Source organism: Xenopus laevis, chromosome 1L (genome assembly GCF_017654675.1).
Source record: "Xenopus laevis strain J_2021 chromosome 1L, Xenopus_laevis_v10.1, whole genome shotgun sequence".
In the NCBI taxonomy this organism is placed as follows: domain Eukaryota; kingdom Metazoa; phylum Chordata; class Amphibia; order Anura; family Pipidae; genus Xenopus; species Xenopus laevis.
In genome coordinates this window covers 1,567,818-1,587,273 of record NC_054371.1, presented here as the reverse complement: position 1 = coordinate 1,587,273, position 19,456 = coordinate 1,567,818, and the positions used below count along the sequence as shown (strand labels likewise).

The following is a 19,456-nucleotide window of genomic DNA, read 5'->3' as shown; positions in this document are numbered from 1 at the left end:
TTGAGACTCTGTTTGTCAGTACACTTGGTTTTTATGCAATTAAAACTTGCCTCCAAGCCAGGAATTCAAAAATAAGCACCTGTTTTGAGGCCATTGGGAGCAACATCCATGGGGTAGAAGAGCAAAATGTTGGTTGGGGATCACTGCCCTAAAGAATTGACGCACTGGAACAATATATTACATCAATGTTCTTCTAAACTGACATGTGGTTCACACTCAACCCTGTGAGCTGAAACAATGCGACATTTGTGTAGGTAATCAAACCTATTGCGTTGTCCCCACGTGTGCTTTGCGCAACATATTCATGTGCTGCAGCAGGAATAATAATGTTGAGGTGAAAGCACTTTTAGACAGAGTAAGTTATTTCCAGCATCAGAAGGCCAAGAATCTTTCATGAAAGAATCACATTAGTGGATCATTTGTCTGATTGTTTCACTTGAGCCATCAGGTGATTATTGATCTATATGGCCACATACATGATAACCATGAACCCATGAGGTGTAGAAGTCATGCTGTGCCTGGGATGTATAGGCTGCTATCAGTATTAGACTTTCTTCCTAATAGAAGCCTCCAGCATATAACATCACAAGCCATGGGAATAAGCCAACCAACAGTATCCAGAATTATTCCAAGAGTCTTTGAAGCGATTCTTAAACAAACCCAGAATTATATTTCCTTCCCCAATTTCATCCAAGACTGGTAAGATGTAAAGCTAGGCTTCTATAATCTTGGTAGATTGCTCAATGTCCTGGGGGCTATAGATTGCACACGTTATGATCACCCAAGCCAAATGAGGAACAATTTAAAAATAGAATAAAAAACATTCTCTAAGGGGCCGATTCATCAAGCTCGAGTGAAGGATTCGAAGTAAAAAAACTTCGAATTTCAAAGTGTTTTTTGGGCTACTTCGACCATCGAATGGGCTACTTCGACCTTCGACTACGACTACGACTACGAATCGAAGGATTCAAACTAAAAATCGTTCGACTATTTGACCATTCGATAGTGGAAGTACTGCCTCTTTAAAAAAAACTTCGACCCCCCAGTTCGGCAGCTAAAAGCTACCGAAGTCAATGTTAGCCTATGGGGAAGGTCCCCATAGGCTTGCCTAAGTTTTTTTGATCGAAGGATATTCCTTCGTTGGATTAAAATCCTTCGAATCGTTCGATTCAAAGGATTTAATCGTTCGATCGAAGGAATAATCCTTCGATCGGTCGATCGCAGCATTTGCGCTAAATCCTTCGACTTCGATATTCGAAGTCGAAGGATTTTAGTTCCTAGTTGAATATCGAGGGTTAATTAACCCTCGATATTCGACCCTTGATGAATCGGCCCCTAAATGTTCAGGTGGTCTGTGACTCCAAATCACAATTAAGGATCGTTAGTGTGTGTTCAGACTTTCCAAGAAGTAGTCACATTTCCTACAGTTTACAGCGATCAGGCCTTCATCAAAAATGTGTCTGGACATATGACTGAGGGATGGCTTGTATGTTATTCATCTGTTCATATTATTACGTACTGGTATTATTATGTACTGGTGGAAAACGCCTTGAAAACTAGGCTGCATGTTATGTGTTGCAGAGGGATACCCGGCACAGGTAGGGTTAATATTCTCTCTCAGCCATGTAATCAAGTGGCAGCTGAGAGAGGAGCTACTTGAGAATGTAAAAAGACTGTGTTCCCATAATTTAGGGCTCTCCAGACACCTCCTTGAATGAAGGGAAGTGGGTGCTGCTGGGAGAGACAGGGGGGCAAATTCACTATGATTCGTAGTTGCGCCAGCGCTCCGCAAATTCCCTAAAATCCGAAGATGCGCACAGGGGTAGCGTAAGGTTGCGAAGTTGCGCTAGCGTTGATTCGCTAAGTGAAGCGAAGTTACGCTAGCGAAGGTTAATACGGCGCCAAATTCAAATTTCAATGGAGGAATCACTACAAATGCCTGGGAAACCTTCAAATCATCAAATAAAATGTTTATTTTGCCCTACACATGTGCCCACTGTCTAGGTAAGTTGCCATGAGTCAGGAGATGTAGGGGGGAAGGAGGGAAGCCCCAAAATTTTTTTGATCTTTTTCAGCCTTTCACCCATAATATAGAAAACACGCCAGCGTTTTTTGGGACTTAGAAAAAAATTGAACTTTTTTGGAAGCAATCCCTATCTACTCTATTGCGCTTCGCCTGGTCTGAGGTGGCGAAGGAAGTCTAGCGTAAAAGGTAGCGTTCAGTACACTGCGCACGTTAGTGAATTTGCATAGTTACGTCCGTAGCGAAAATTCGCCAGGCGTAAGGGTGTGAAGTAACACTAGCGAAACTACGCCAGCATTCGTTAGTGAATTTGCGAAGTAATGAAAATGCCCAATGCTAGCGAGTTGACGCTAGCGTTCGGTGCTTCGGCGCTTAGTGAATTTGCCCCAGAGCCTGATAAAAGAGTTCTTGCTGCCAGAAGAGTGTGGCAGAAGGTTAGTGAGCCTAAATCCCTGGAGAGGACAAGGGACTGGCAGAGGCTGGTGAGTCTGAGTCCCAGGAGGGGAAGCCAACAGGGCTGAGTGTGAAGCCCAAAGGCTCTGAAGTTGCAGAGGGGGAGAGTTTCCCTTGATGGTGAGTGACCAGAGGGGGGAGAACCCTGAAGGTTTTGTTGTGAAGTTGTTGAACTGTACCCTGCATGTTCTACATTGAAGTTGTTGAACTGTACCTTAACACTTTTTAATTGCCTTTTTATTGGGAATGTCCAGTGGTTAATAAGCCTGTGTTTTGTCTGAAGCCTTGGTGTCCCTGTCTCTAAGCTCCAAATCCTACGCTACCTGCCTACCAAACGCTAATTCCCCCATATAAGTGTATGTGCAGGCCAGGGGCATGTCACACTACATCATTTCTGTTTTTTAATATCTTAAAAGAAAAAAAAAATGTTGGGTTTTTGTTGTGGTGTTTAGTTATTTTAAGAGCACTAGACATTACATTTTCTGTTATTTTCAGGGAATGCTGGATATGTTCCTCAGAAACAAGTTGTGCAAAACCTGCTGTGTTATTGAACGCACACTTGAGGTTCTGAAATCTATTTGTTGGCTGGATTAGTCTGGGAGATGTTTTTTATATGATCCAAAAAAGGTTGCCAAGATGATCATTGTGTGTTGTATAACATTGTATTAAACCATTGAATGTCACGGGACATCACTGAGGATCTAATGCCACAAATTCCTGAACAAATTGTCACAGACAGGGATTCCACAGATGGTTTTGAAAGGCACTTGCTTTTGTTTTCAGCCTCAAGCTGTCTGCTGGTAGAACGATTATGCCAATCGATAAACCTTGCAAGTAGTGGAGATTCAGAGTCTCTTAAAACATCACAGTCACATACACTGCTTTTATAGCTCCAGTTAACCCACCAGTGGTTTGCAATATCTTCAATGGTTGCTCGGCGCTCAGGATTAACCATAAGCATCCATCTAATCAGCCCACGAGCATCTGATGGTTGTGTTGGCTCACGGTATTCTCCACTGCTTATTTGTCTGATTAGGTTTTTGCGATCAAAACAGTCAAAGGGCATTGTTCCATAAACTAGAGTGTAGAGAAGTACTCCAAGGGCCCAACTGTCAACCTCAGGACCTCGATATGGTCTCCCATTTACTATTTCCGGAGAAGCATAAAGAGGGCTTCCACAGAATGTTTGCAGAAATGTATCTTTTTGATAAAGGTTTGAAAGGCCAAAGTCAGCAAGGGATTCCACAGAGGCTGGAAGGTGTGAGAGAGCACAAATAATTGCATCACAATTCAGTAGCAGTAACTAGTGACGAGCAAACGATTTCACCACGTTTCAACCACACAAAAACGCCCATAGAGTGAGAAAATTTGTCACTGTAGTCAAACTAATTTGTCACCCATTGAGTTCAACAGCGTTTCATGAATTTTCTGGGTCAGATTCGCCCCCTTAACTACAGACTTTAACTTCACTTCAAAGAACTTACAGAACCTTTCGTTTTTTGTTAGGAGGTTAAAATGTCATTTGTTAAATACTCAATCAATGACGTTTTTCAGGTAAGTACATTTCTAATTAGTTTAACAAATATGTCATTAGATTCGAATGCAAATTGAGGCATTTTCCAAATCTTTTGATATATGCGGACATGTTACTAATAAAATGATAATACTCGTGAGGTGAACTCCCATTGAAATAACCCCTAATACATGATCATTATTTTCTTTTCTTAGAATGTATCATGTGGTGGTTTTTACCTTAAGAACATATTTAACTAAATACGTTCATTTACAGTAGAGTAGACAGTTATAGTAACAAGAATAAATGTTACCGTTTATGAAAACATTACTGAAAAATGGACGTGACCACACAGTGTTGAAGACCAGGCACTTACAACAAGGATTTTATCTAGTTGCTATGGTTCATGTATCATAGCAATCACACAATACTTTTACTCATCTATGGCAACATGTTAAGGAGCTAAAATTTACAAAAAGGTTTGATGATTACAAATTGAAGGGATTAATATAAACAGGACTATGGTTTGATTTTGACATCCCACAGCATTCACTGCACATTGTATTTCAGTCCATAAGAGTTTTTTCCAGAAGATGTTTTTGCCAGCCATTGGGGTGCTGCTGAACTGGGCCCTCACCATGATCAGAGATGGGATCAACATCTGAAGAAGAAACAGTGTTAGGGGTTACAGTAGTACTGCACCATAATGGAGTGCTCTACCTGGGAGGTTTCCACTAGTTGAAAGAGGTCGGTGTTCAACCAGAAATCCCCTTCCTTGCAGAAGTCTGTATAGACAAAATCCAGAAGCACACCAAAAATCGTTGCTGACGTCAATCTCTATTTGGTATGCTGAGTAGTCCACAATGTACAAATGTCTCTTAGTATAGTTCATATAGATTCCATGTGCTAAGTTCATAATGCAAAGTCTCAAGAAAACATCTCCAATGAAAATCAGGACTGCAGTTCATTGAACACAGATATATGTGAATATTAAGTGTTATGACTATATAATAGTCGACATACCTGAGAAGTATAGTTCTGCAATTTCTATACATGCAGTTGTATTTTTTATTGAGCACCACCAGAGCACCACCCTTGCCTGCTGGCTTAATTATGATACTGTCATTGGACATTAAATCATTTAGACAAAGTCTCTCATGATAGTTATGGTTGGACTTATGGCCATGCCAGGGGTTATGTGTGTTTTCCCATCTCAATTTATCTCTGTCATTTGTTACTAATTTGACAAATTTCTACCATGTTATCTGTGTTAGGTGGTATAAAGGCACTGCGGTTCCCAACCTCTTGAGAGATAGCTTAGGGGTTACAGTAGTAGTCATGGAAGAAGATCTTGTGCATCATGGAGCAGGATCACCAATGCCTTCACCAGGATCAGGACCTAGGACAATAGAGGATATTGCTCTTCCTTTTGGCTCCTTGGACATATTTTAAAAGAATTGACCACTTTCACCAAGTTCAGCAACATCACTAATAAATATCTATATATGACCTAGTTACACTAGAGAAAATGTATTAAATTTTTCACGCCAAAGAAACATCACTGATGAAAATATGCCAATGTTCTTTTGCTGAGACGTAATTATGATGCGCCTTATGATAAATATGCGCCTTCATCCCTAAATAAAGTCTGATGTAGTTGTTATGGCAAAAATTTGCAGGTAATCATTGTGAGAAATCTGGGCCAAATTTAACTTTTTGGGGGGTCGGGAGAATCCTGGATTGAATATGAAGCCTCATTTTCATATGCAAAGTAGGTAAGGAAAGTAGTGCAGAAACATTTGTCTTTTCTTGATTATATCACTTAAAATCACATGATTTTATGGGTAAGGATTCCTTTTGGCCAGGAAATGGACTGTGAGCAGATTAACCCCAGGTATGTCAGGAAGATCACTGCAGAAGTGGATCATGTATGCGTAATTAAACCCAGGAAATGTAGAAATTCAAAGCATTGCCTTAGCTCACATACACAAGCAGAGTTCCTCAAGCTTTTATTTTTCCTAAATCCTCCAATGCTGCTCATCTCTTTCGCCACTTTCCTCGTCTGGAACTCCAGCAAAGATTCACATTAGACATTTTACTATGGAGGGCACATACTGTAGCAACATTTTTCATTCACATTATTGTTAAATTGTGCTGTATATTTCTTTCTTTAGTTCTTTCATGTTTGTTCTATTTGTTCATACTTGTATACCCTGTCACTATATTTATATGGACTCTTACCTTCTTCCACTGTTCCGCCTCTTATTCTATATCTTTTACGTATTTTACTTGTTCTCTCCAAGCTCTTCTTCTAATATACTTGTAAAGAGTGATCGTGCCCTTCCAAATGCATTCTACAGCATTGTGCCAGATGGAATCCATCCACTTGGGATAAGTTTAATAGTAGATTAAAATTCGGCAACAGACCTTTTAAGAGGTTCAATGTCACCATGGAACATTTAGCTGGCTACCAGCTGGGTGTGGGCAGGCTTAAAGGAACAGTTCAGTGTAAAAATAAAAACTGTGCAAAATAAAACCTGTATCTAAAATGTCATCCTTAAAGGCTGGAGTGAGTGGATGTGTAACATAATAGCCAGAACACTACTTCCTGCTTTTCAGCTCTCTAACTCTGAGTTAGTCAGTGACTATAAGGGGGGCCACATGGGACATAACTGCTCAGTGTGTTTCAAAAAATTCAGATTTAAAAGCAACAGTTATGTCCCATGTGCCCCCCCCTCAAGTCTCTGATTGGTTACTGCCTGGTAACCAATCAGTGGAAAGCAAGAGAGCTGAAAAGCAGGAAGTAGTGTTCTGTCTATTATGTTACACATCCACTCACTCCAGACTTTATATATTACATTTTAGCTAACTAACTATATTATTTTGCACAGCCTATCTATTTAGCCAGTTTTTATTTTTATACTGAACAATTCCTTTAGGTCTATCCTGGTAAATGCCAGTAGATGTTACTATAGACAGTCTGCTGATACATTAAAGTGTAATTACTCATAACTGAGTAGATAAAGAGAATAGTTCAGTAAATGGTCAAAGTTTCAGCAGACAAGCACTGTCCGAATTAGAGAAAACAGGTGTGAGGTAAAAACAGCGATAACAAAAACAGGACCGGACTCATGAACAGGCCACGGATACAGAGATCAGGCAGGAATTCAGGAACCAGACATGGAGACAGAACCTCAGTGATATTCAGAGAGCTACAGTAGATCTCAACCAGGAAGCTTAATGACCAAACACTAGTGGTAGTGAAAGGCAGACTTATATAGTTCCTTGATTACTGACTATTGGGCTTAATGTTGTTGGAGGAGGAGACAGTAAACACAGTGGAAGAGGAAAGATCCTTAGTACTATCTGTCAGATTAAAAAAAGCCTCCAGGAGCTCTCCAGGGTCAATCATTACCATTTCCTCACACAGGCCAGGGTTCAAATCCAGGTAAAATGAAGTTCTAAATAAAATTGTACCCATTAAGTCCCATGTGTCTAAGAAATAAGTAAATGTGTGTTTTACCAACATGCAAAGTGTAAACAAGGGGGTGCTTTGCATATAATCTGCACTGGTAAATGAGCAAATGAGGTCTCAAACATTTCCAGAGTGGACTCCTGATCTGGGGTTAGAGGAGTAAACCATCAGACAATGAGCTACAAAACCAACACATTAAATCAGTTGTAACAGAAATGGACCCATTATCTGTAAAATATATAGATAAAAATACCAGGCAGTACAATGATTATACAAATGTTTAAAATAATTAATAGACCTTTCATTTACAGGAACTTCTAATCTATTTAACATTAAGGTGGTGCATTATTTTATATAATACACAAAAAGGTCATGTGGCATGTGACAACATATTCAGATGTATTTTAGTTTATTCATAGCATTTTAAAATACTACATTTTAAAAAACTACAGTGTATACACAAAATTAGATGCACAACTTTTAATGGTGTTTGCAACATTATTTCTATTTGTTTTTAAGCAAACTGGTCTTCTGATTGATTTCTGGCCTGAGTAGAATTGTGTAACATTTTGGGAGAAATATAGAGGCTAAAAGTCCAGCACTTGAGGTGAGTATGGCAAATATCTCCACACACACAGTGTTTTGCCTTTGGTGCTCAGATAGGCCGGGATCATTGTGATCCAAACACTGCAGAAGAGCAACATGCTGAAAGTGATGTACTTGGCCTCATTAAAACTGTCCGGTAATGTCCGAGCTAAAAATGCTAAAACAAAACTAACAGCTGCCAGAAGCCCCATATACCCAATAACTGAGTAAAAGCCAATAGCTGAGCCCTCATTGCACTGAATGATGATGGTTCCAGGGTAAGTGTGAAGGTCCAGTTCCTGAAAGGGAGGAGAAATGGACAACCAAGTCATGCAGATTATTATTTGAATGGATGAGCAGAACAAGACTACAGAATTGGACAGTTTGACTCCCACCCATTTTCTCCATGAGCTCCCTGGCTTGGTGGCTTTGAAAGCAACACAAACCATGATAGTCTTGGCCAGGAGAGAAGAGACAGCTATGGAGAAGGTGATTCCAAAAGTTATGATACGCAACATGCAGGTTATATCCACAGGGCGACCGAGGAACAGAAACACACTGAGGAAGCTCAGCTTGATGGAGACAAGGAGGAGGAAGCTCAGGCTCCTGTTGTTGGCCCTCACAATGGGGGTATCACTATATTTTATAAACACTCCCAAAATTGTCTCAGTAATAAGGAAAAACAGGACTAGGATGGATAAAAAAAGTAGTGAAAGGACATCATCACTGTATGTTAGAAAATCTTCCATCATGGGAATACACTGACTTCTCTTCTTGTTTGGCCATTCCATGTCTGGGCATTGGAAGCAGTTTTCACTGTCTGAAAATGAGGGGTGGGGGAGTCTTTATGGAATCTCATTACAATAAAAGAAAATATATAATATAAATTAAGAAAACATATCAGGTTGTATGTAAATACCGGACTTTGAGAAAGATGACAGGGTTAATAGGAATTGTCAGGGAAATACATAACTCTGCAGTTTTGATCAGGTAATTTGGTTTTACCAATTAGAAACCATTTGAAGTGGGGGAACAGTACTACAGGAAGCCATTATGTATCAGCTCTTGACCAGATAATTAGTGACTTTACCAACACTGGGTTTACATGAGTATTTCTCACAAACAACATAATTGATTCTCTACCAGAAAGATAAACTGTAAGTTTCATTGTTTGAGGAGAGACCAATTATCCAGATAGTTGAGGAGCCCCTAAATGGCAATGGATTGTAAGGGGGGTAGAAATCAAGGTTTATGAGGCACCTCAGAGTAATTTATATGGGGAGTGGTCTTAGGGGGAGATGTATGTGTGAGAATATAAAGCCTTTAGATACAGTCTCCAACTGATAAATAAATGATACTGTCATGTGAGAGGTTTTGACATCCTCTTTGCCACTCTATAGCAACCAGCAAATTAGAATAGTTTGCACCTGTATTCATACATAATGAATTATGGGGAAACTAGTGTAGAAAATTCCCCTTGTAAGCAAGGAACATTGTTGCAAAGCAATACCTTTGTATTTTGACATAATAATTAGGTTGGTAATAAAATATGTGCTTTTAATGCTTTCATGTTAGCCAGAACAACTGAAACATTTGTCAGTTTTAAGAAAGCAAATAAACCATGCAAAAAGATCACTCAAAATATTTTTTTAAATATGTGAATAGTAAAAAAAATTAAGCAGGATAGGGTGGGACCATTGTTGTCAAAGGGAGGTGTGTTGATGAGAACAGAGATAAAGCAGAGATTTTGAACTGTTATTTTTCATCTGTCAACACAAATGAGGAAACAAGTAATATAGGTTTCCTTCTTAATAGTCCTAAGTCTAATAATTCAACAAATGATGCATGGTTCACACAGGAGAACATGTAAAGATAAACAAAGGTCTGGGACAGGAGGTATTCATTGCAGAGTACTAAACAAGCTTAGCTCTGTGATTGTCAAACCTCTTTACTTTTTCAGGATTCACTGAGGTCTGGCATGATGCCGAGAGATTGGCGATTAACTAACGTGGTGCCGCTATTCAAAAAGGGACCCCGTTCTCAGCCTCAAAACTTTAAGCCAGTTAGTCTGACATCATTGGTAGTAAAGATTTTAGATTCATTGCATTAATAATACTATGAGTTTGTGCCAGCATGGCTTTTAGCATAATAGATCTTGCCATACTAATTTAATTTATTTTTATGAGAAGGTGAGCAGACACCTTGACTCTCGGATGGCAGTGGATGTGATTTACTTAGCCTCAGCTAAAGCATTTGATACAGTACCACACAGAAGGTTACTGTTTAAATTAAGTAATTTTGACCTGGAGCATTTGTACATGGATAGAGAATTGATCTGAATGATAGATTGCACAGAGTGATATTAAAAGGAACATTTTCTAATTGTACCAGTGTTGTTAGTGGAGTACTGCACAGCTCTGTTCTACGTCCCTTGCTTTTCAACTTCTTTATTAATTGTTTATTAATGACGTGGAGGAGGGCATTGAAAGTACTGTTTCTATTTTGGAGTATGCAGTGCAGTTTTGTGCTCCAGTTCTTGAGAGGGATATAAATGAGCTGGAGAGAGTGCAGAGACTAAGTGCAACCAAACTGGCAAGGTTGGGGCTTTTGTATCTGGAAAATAGAAACTTGTGAGTGGACATGATTACACTTTACAAGTACATTAGTATAAATTATAGACAGACCCCCACAGGGCCCCCCGGCAGCTCACGCGCCACTGACAAATGCAGCCAAATGCGGCTGTACGGAGGGGAGCGAGGCCCGACTATGCGTTATGCACCAGGGCCTGCCCCCCTCTAATGATGCTACTGTAGACAGATAGTGGGGGACCTTTTTTCACATAACGAGGATCACTGCTCCAGAGGCCTCCCCTTCAAAAGAAAAAAAAAAAAAGAAGAAAATAACTTTCATTTGAAGTAACATAGGTGATTCTTCAAAGTGAGGACAGTGAGGTTGGGGAATGCACTGCCCGATGATGTTGTGATGGCTGATTCTGTTAACAAATTAAGAGGGGCTTGGTTTTCTTGGACAAGCAGAATATCCAAGGCTATTATGATACTAAAATCTACATTTAGGGGCAGATTTATTAAGGTTTGAATAGTAAAATCGAATTCGAATTTTTGAGTTATGTTTTTGGTCAAAATTCATAAATTCGAGTTGGGAATAATCATATAATTCTAATTCTAATTTGAGACTTATACTTTGACCATGGAAGTAACTTGAACTTAATTGGTCACCACCTAAAGTCTGCTGAGTTCATGTGTAATTCAACGGCAGAGGTCTGTTGACCCATTTGAAGATGTTAATAGCCTTCCTGACATTTAAGGGGTTTTTTGTTGTTGAAAAATTGCATTTGAATTCAATTCCATTTTTCGGTTCTGTACTATTCGTTCAAATTTTAGATGTTGGAGTTTTTTCTTAAATAAGATACCATTCGAGATTCCAGTTCATTCCAGTTCATTCAAGATAAAAAAAAACTCTATCACTCGACCTTTGATAAATCTGCCCCTAAGTACAGTATATTGGTATATATAGCTTGTGAGTATATGGAGGGGTTGGTGTGAATGTATGTATGTATAGAGATGTCGCGAACTGTTCGCCGGCGAACTTGTTCGCGCGAACATCGGGTGTTCGCGCTCGCCGGAAGTTCGCGAACGTCGCGCGACGTTCGCCATTTTGGGTTCGCCATTGTTGGCGCTTTTTTTTGCCCTCTCACCCCAGACCAGCAGGTACATGGCAGCCAATCAGGAAGCTCTCCCCTGGACCACTCCCCTTCCCTATAAAAACCGAAGCCCTGCAGCGTTTTTTCACTCTGCCTGTGTGTGCTGAAGAGATAGTGTAGGGAGAGAGCTGCTGCCTGTTAGTGATTTCAGGGACAGTTGAAAGTTTGCTGGCTAGTAATCGTTTTGATACTGCTCTGTTATTGGAGGGACAGAAGTCTGCAGGGGTTTGAGGGACATTTAAGCTTAGGTAGCTTTGCTGGCTAGTAATCTACCTTCTACTGCAGTGCTCTGTATGTAGCTGCAGTGGGCAGCTGTCCTGCTTCTGATCTCATCTGCTGACTGCTGCAATAACAGTAGTCCTTGTAAGGACTGCTTTTATTTATTTTTTTGTTGTTTTACTACTACTACTACTACTACTACTATAAGAGCCCAGTGCTATTAGTCTAGCAGTGTTGGGGAGTGGGACTGGTGTGCTAATCTGCTGCTCCTAGTAGTTCAGCAGCACCAACTTTAATTTTTTTTTTTAATATTCATTTTTTTTTTATTTTACTTTTTTTTATTTTACTACCGCTGTAGTAGTGTATAAGTTGACCTTTTAGGCATTATTTGCCCTGTAGGCATTATTTGCACACTGTTTTCTTCAACCCGCCATCGAGCTGTGTGACCTTGTTCACATTCTGTCTAAATATCCATAATATTACCGTCTCCAGAAAAAACACCGGAGTCACTTTTTTCAAGCAGCCATAATATATTTTACGTAATCCGTATCCACCGCTGTAGTAGTGTATACGTTGGCCTTGTAGGCATTATTTGCACACTGTTTTCTTCAACCCGCCATCGAGCTGTGTGACCTTGTTCCCATTCTGTCTAAATATCCATAATATTACCGTCTCCAGAAAAAACACCGGAGTCACTTTTTTCAAGCAGCATTCATATATTTTACGTAATCCGTATCCACCGCTGTAGTAGTGTATACGTTGGCCTTGTAGGCATTATTTGCACACTGTTTTCTTCAACCCGCCATCGAGCTGTGTGACCTTGTTCCCATTCTGTCTAAATATCCATAATATTACCGTCTCCAGAAAAAACACCGGAGTCACTTTTTTCAAGCAGCATTCATATATTTTACGTAATCCGTATCCACCGCTGTAGTAGTGTATACGTTGGCCTTGTAGGCATTATTTGCACACTGTTTTCTTCAACCCGCCATCGAGCTGTGTGACCTTGTTCCCATTCTGTCTAAATATCCATAATATTACCGTCTCCAGAAAAAACACCGGAGTCACTTTTTCAAGCAGCATTCATATATTTTACGTAATCCGTATCCACCGCTGTAGTAGTGTATACGTTGGCCTTGTAGGCATTATTTGCACAGTGTTTTCTTCAACCCGCCATCGAGCTGTGTGAGCTTGTTCACATTTTGTCTAAATATTGATAATATTATCGTCTCTAGAAAAACCACTTGAGTTACTTTTTTTCAAGCAGCATTCATATATTTTACGTAATCCGTATCCACCGCTGTAGTAGTGTATACGTTGACCTTGTAGGCATTATTTGCACACTGTTTTCTTCAACCCGCCATCGAGCTGTGTGAGCTTGTTCACATTTTGTCTAAATATTGATAATATTATCGTCTCTAGAAAAACCACTTGAGTTACTTTTTTTCAAGCAGCATTCATATATTTTACGTAATCCGTATCCACCGCTGTAGTAGTGTATACGTTGACCTTGTAGGCATTATTTGCACACTGTTTTCTTCAACCCGCCATCGAGCTGTGTGAGCTTGTTCACATTTTGTCTAAATATTGATAATATTATCGTCTCTAGAAAAACCACTTGAGTTACTTTTTTTCAAGCAGCATTCATATATTTTACGTAATCCGTATCCACCGCTGTAGTAGTGTATACGTTGACCTTGTAGGCATTATTTGCACAGTGTTTTCTTCAACCCGCCATCGAGCTGTGTGAGCTTGTTCACATTTTGTCTAAATATTGATAATATTATCGTCTCTAGAAAAACCACTTGAGTTACTTTTTTTCAAGCAGCATTCATATATTTTACGTAATCCGTATCCACCGCTGTAGTAGTGTATACGTTGACCTTGTAGGCATTATTTGCACACTGTTTTCTTCAACCCGCCATCGAGCTGTGTGAGCTTGTTCACATTTTGTCTAAATATTGATAATATTATCGTCTCTAGAAAAACCACTTGAGTTACTTTTTTTCAAGCAGCATTCATATATTTTACGTAATCCGTATCCACCGCTGTAGTAGTGTATACGTTGACCTTGTAGGCATTATTTGCACACTGTTTTCTTCAACCCGCCATCGAGCTGTGTGACCTTGTTCACATTTTGTCTAAATATTGATAATATTATCGTCTCTAGAAAAACCACTTGAGTTACTTTTTTTCAAGCAGCATTCATATATTTTACGTAATCCGTATCCACCGCTGTAGTAGTGTATACGTTGACTTTGTAGGCATTATTTGCACAGTGTTTTCTTCAACCCGCCATCTAGCTGTGTGTATTATCGTTTCCAGAAAAACCAACTGAGTTTTTGTTGTTGTTGTTGTTTTTTTAAAAATAATGCCAGGCAAAGGCAGGCCGCCACGCAGAGGCCGTGCTAGGGGCCGTGCTGCTATGCAATCCTGTGGCCCTAGCAAATTTCCCAGTTTTAAAAAGCCAATGACCCTGAACTCCCAAAATGCTGAAGAGGTAGTTGACTGGCTTACACAGCACACCCCATCCTCTACCGTTTCTAACTTTACCACAACATCCTCCTCATCCTCCACTGCTATGGCCACCCCACGTAACACTTCCTCCACCACCGGTGCCCCTTCTTCACTGGGGTCAGAGGAGTTATTTTCCAATGAGTTTCTTGAACTGAGTAATGCGCAACCATTATTGCCAGAAGAAGATGAAGGAGATGAGGACCTTACACCAGATTTAATTCTGGCAGAGAACACGATAGAGATGGACATAATGAGTGATGAGGAGGAGGTCCCCGCTGCTGCTTCCTTCTGTGATGTGTCAGAAGAAATTGATGCATCTGAGGAGAATGATGATGAGGAGATTGATGTTTTGTGGGTGCCTAGTAGAAGAGAGCAAGAGGAGGGTAGTTCAGATGGAGAGACGGAGAGTCAGAGAGGCAGTAGGAGAATAAGACTTAGAAGAAGCAGGGAGGACAGCCCGCAGGGATCAGCAGGGCAACAACATGTATCGGCACCTGTGTTCAGCCGGCCAACGCACCCGCCATTGCCGCCAATACCGCCAACTCCGCCAACTTCTACTGTTACCCGCCAGATCGCACACTTCCAAAAAGTCAGCAGTGTGGGATTTTTTAATGTGTGTGCCTCTGACAAAAGCATTGTAATTTGCAATGAGTGCAGTCAGAAACTGAGCCTTGGTAAGCCCAACAGCCACATAGGTACAACTTCTATGCGAAGGCACATGAGCGGCAAGCACAAAGCACTTTGGGAGCAACACCTCAAAGGCAACAGGCAAACTAAAAGCCACACTCCTTCTGGTCCAGCATCTTACTGCTCTACCTCTGCTCTCCTTGACCCGTCTGAACCACCCTCCACTCCGCCTTCCACCTTGACCACCTGTTCCCATTCCCAGTCATCTGCCACCAGCCAAGTTTCTGTGAAGGCCATGTTTGAGCGTAAGAAGCCAATGTCTGACTGTCACCCCCTTGCCCGGCGTCTGACAGCTGGCTTGTCTGCACTCTTAGCCCGCCAGCTTTTACCATACCAGCTGGTGGACTCTGAGGCCTTCCGCAAATTTGTAGCAATTGGGACACCGCAGTGGAAGGTACCCAGCCGCAATTTTTTTTCTAAAAAGGGAATACCACACCTGTACCAACATGTGCAGAGCCAAGTTACCGCATCTCTGTCACTTAGTGTTGGGCCAAAGGTCCATATGACTACTGACGCATGGTCCTCCAAGCATGGTCAGGGCAGGTATGTCACCTACACTGCCCACTGGGTGAACTTGGTAATGGCTGGGAAGCAGGGAATGGGTAGCTCAACAACAACAGTGGAGTTGGTGTCACCGCCACGGATTGCACGCGGTTCTGCCACCACCTCTACTCCTCCATCGCTCTCTACCTCGTCTTCTTCTTCTTCTTACTCTGCTGCTGGGTCCTCCTTCTCCTCCTCCACACCTGTGCACCCCCAGCTCCCCCTAGGCTATTCGACGTGCCAGGTACGCCGTTGTCACGCTGTCTTGGGGATGACGTGCCTGGAAAGCAAAAACCATACCGGATCTGTACTCCTGTCATCTCTGCAGTCACAGGCCGATCGGTGGCTGACCCCACACCAACTGCAGATCGGAAAAGTGGTGTGTGACAATGGAAGCAATCTGTTGGCAGCGTTGAGACTAGGCAATTTAACACATGTGCCCTGCATGGCACATGTGTTAAATTTAATAGTCCAACGTTTTGTCTCCAAGTACCCAGGATTCCAGGACGTTCTCACCCAGTCCAGAAAGGTGTCGGCCCATTTCAGACGTTCCTACACAGCCATGGCACGCCTTGCTGACATTCAGCAGCGCTACAACATGCCAGTCAGGCGTTTGATTTCTGACAGCCAGACTCGCTGGAATTCAACGCTCCTTATGTTGGAACGTCTGCTGCAACAACAAAGGGCCGTCAACGAGTACCTTTTTGAACTGGGTGGTAGGACTGGATCTGCACAGCTGGGGATTTTTTTCCCCCGTTACTGGGTGCTTATGCGCGATGCCTGCAGGCTCATGCGACCTTTTGAAGAGGTGACAAATATGGTCAGTCGCACCGAAGGCACCATCAGCGACCTAATACCCTTCGCTTTCTTCCTGGAGCGTGCCGTGCGACGAGTGACAGATGAGGCTGTAGACCAGCGTGACGAGGAGCTGGAAGCGCACGATTTCTGGTCGGAATCACCAGAACGAACCCAGGCACCTGCTGCAACGCAGGGAGAGGTGCCAGAAGTGGAGTCAGAGGAGGAAGGTGGCTTTGTGGAGGAGGAGGAGGAGGACCAACAGGAGCAGGCTTCCCAGGGGGCTAGTGGTGACCTTTTGGGGACCCCTGGTCTTGTACGTGGCTGGGGGGAGGAGACCGTGGATGATGCAGTCCTTGATAATGAGGAAGCGGAGATGGATAGCTCTGCATCCAACCTTGTGAGAATGGGGTCTTTCATGCTGTCATGCCTGTTGAAGGACCCCCGTATCAAGAGGCTTAAGGAGAAGGACCTGTACTGGGTCGCAACGCTACTAGACCCTCGGTACAAGCATAAAGTGTCAGAAATGTTACCAACATACCACAAGTCCGAAAAGATGCGGCATTTACAAACCAGCCTGCAAAACATGTTGTACAATGCTTTTAAGGGTGATGTCACTTCAGGAACTCATCAACATTCCAGGGGCAGAGGTGCCAGTAATCCTGCCACGAGCACACCTGCAAGGACAAAGCCCTTTGGCCAGTCTGTAACGTCAGACATGCAAATGTTTTTCTGTCCAAGGCAGCGCCACAACCCTTCTGGATCCACCCTCAAAGAACGCCTCGACCGGCAGGTAGCGGACTACCTGGCATTAACTGCAGATATCGACACTCTGAGGAGCGATGAACCCCTGGACTACTGGGTGCGCAGGCTTGATCTGTGGCCAGAGCTGTCACAATTTGCCATGAACCTCTTGTCTTGCCCAGCCTCAAGTGTGCTCTCAGAAAGGACCTTCAGTGCAGCAGGAGGGATTGTAACTGAGAAGAGAACTCGCCTAGGTCACAAAAGTGTCGATTACCTGACCTTTATTAAAATGAATGAGGGGTGGATCTCGGAGGGTTACTGCACGCCGGAAGACTTGTTCTGACTTCTATGCAGCTGTCCTTCTCTTCAAGCCTCATGACTCCACACACAGCTGTCCTTTAGCGTCCTCCTCCTCCCTCCGCCACCGTTACAAACTAGGGTGCAAACCCTACTGGTTTAATTTTTTCTGGCCTCTGTGCTTCAGTGGCTGCAACCAAAAAAACTGGGCAAACAATGTCTACAAGGTCAACGTATGGCAAAAAATGACTATTTTCAGCATTTATATGGCATATTTTTTCTGGCAACTGTGCTTCAGTGGCTGCGTCCAAAAAAATGCATATTTTCTGCATTTATATGGCATAATTTTTCTGGCAACTGTGCTTCAGTGGCTGCGACCAAAAAAATGCATATTTTCTGCATTTATATGGCATAATTTTTCTGGCCTCTGTGCTTCAGTGGCTGCAACCAAAAAAATTTATATTTTCAGCATTTATATGGCATAATTTTTCTGGCCTCTGTGCTTCAGTGGCTGCAACCAAAAAAATTTATATTTTCAGCATTTATATGGCATAATTTTTCTGGCAACTGTGCTTCAGTGGCTGCGACCAAAAAAATTACTATTTTCAGCATTTATATGGCATATTTTTTCTGGCCTCTGTGCTTCAGTGGCTGCGGCCAAAAAAACTGGGCAAACAATGCCTACAAGGTCAACGACGTTGACCTTGTAGGCATTGTTTGCCCAGTTTTTTTGGCCGCAGCCACTGAAGCACAGAGGCCAGAAAAAATATGCCATATAAATGCTGAAAATAGTAATTTTTTGCCATACGTTGACTCAACGTATATGGCAAAAATGACTATTTTCAGCATTTATATGGCATATTTTTTCTGGCAACTGTGCTTCAGTGGCTGCGACCAAAAAAATGCATATTTTCTGCATTTATATGGCATAATTTTTCTGGCCTCTGTGCTTCAGTGGCTGCAACCAAAAAAATTTATATTTTCAGCATTTATATGGCATAATTTTTCTGGCAACTGTGCTTCAGTGGCTGCGACCAAAAAAATGCATATTTTCTGCATTTATATGGCATAATTTTTCTGGCCTCTGTGCTTCAGTGGCTGCAACCAAAAAAATTTATATTTTCAGCATTTATATGGCATAATTTTTCTGGCCTCTGTGCTTCAGTGGCTGCAACCAAAAAAATTTATATTTTCAGCATTTATATGGCATAATTTTTCTGGCAACTGTGCTTCAGTGGCTGCGACCAAAAAAATTACTATTTTCAGCATTTATATGGCATATTTTTTCTGGCCTCTGTGCTTCAGTGGCTGCGGCCAAAAAAACTGGGCAAACAATGCCTACAAGGTCAACGACGTTGACCTTGTAGGCATTGTTTGCCCAGTTTTTTTGGCCGCAGCCACTGAAGCACAGAGGCCAGAAAAAATATGCCATATAAATGCTGAAAATAGTAATTTTTTGCCATACGTTGACTCAACGTATATGGCAAAAAATGACTATTTTCAGCATTTATATGGCATATTTTTTCTGGCAACTGTGCTTCAGTGGCTGCGACCAAAAAAATGCATATTTTCTGCATTTATATGGCATAATTTTTCTGGCCTCTGTGCTTCAGTGGCTGCAACCAAAAAAATTTATATTTTCAGCATTTATATGGCATAATTTTTCTGGCAACTGTGCTTCAGTGGCTGCGACCAAAAAAATGCATATTTTCTGCATTTATATGGCATAATTTTTCTGGCCTCTGTGCTTCAGTGGCTGCAACCAAAAAAATTAATATTTTCAGCATTTATATGGCATAATTTTTCTGGCAACTGTGCTTCAGTGGCTGCGTCCAAAAAAACTGGGCAAACAATGTCTACAAGGTCAACGTATGGCGAAAAATT

At 41.6% G+C, this 19,456-nt stretch overlaps 1 protein-coding gene across 4 annotated transcripts in view; it reads right to left on the bottom strand.

The window, feature by feature from the left end:
- LOC121401518 (vomeronasal type-2 receptor 116-like) overlaps nt 1-19,456 on the bottom strand; it is a 104,950-nt gene that overhangs the window by 10,808 nt on the left and 74,686 nt on the right. The window lies entirely within an intron of this gene.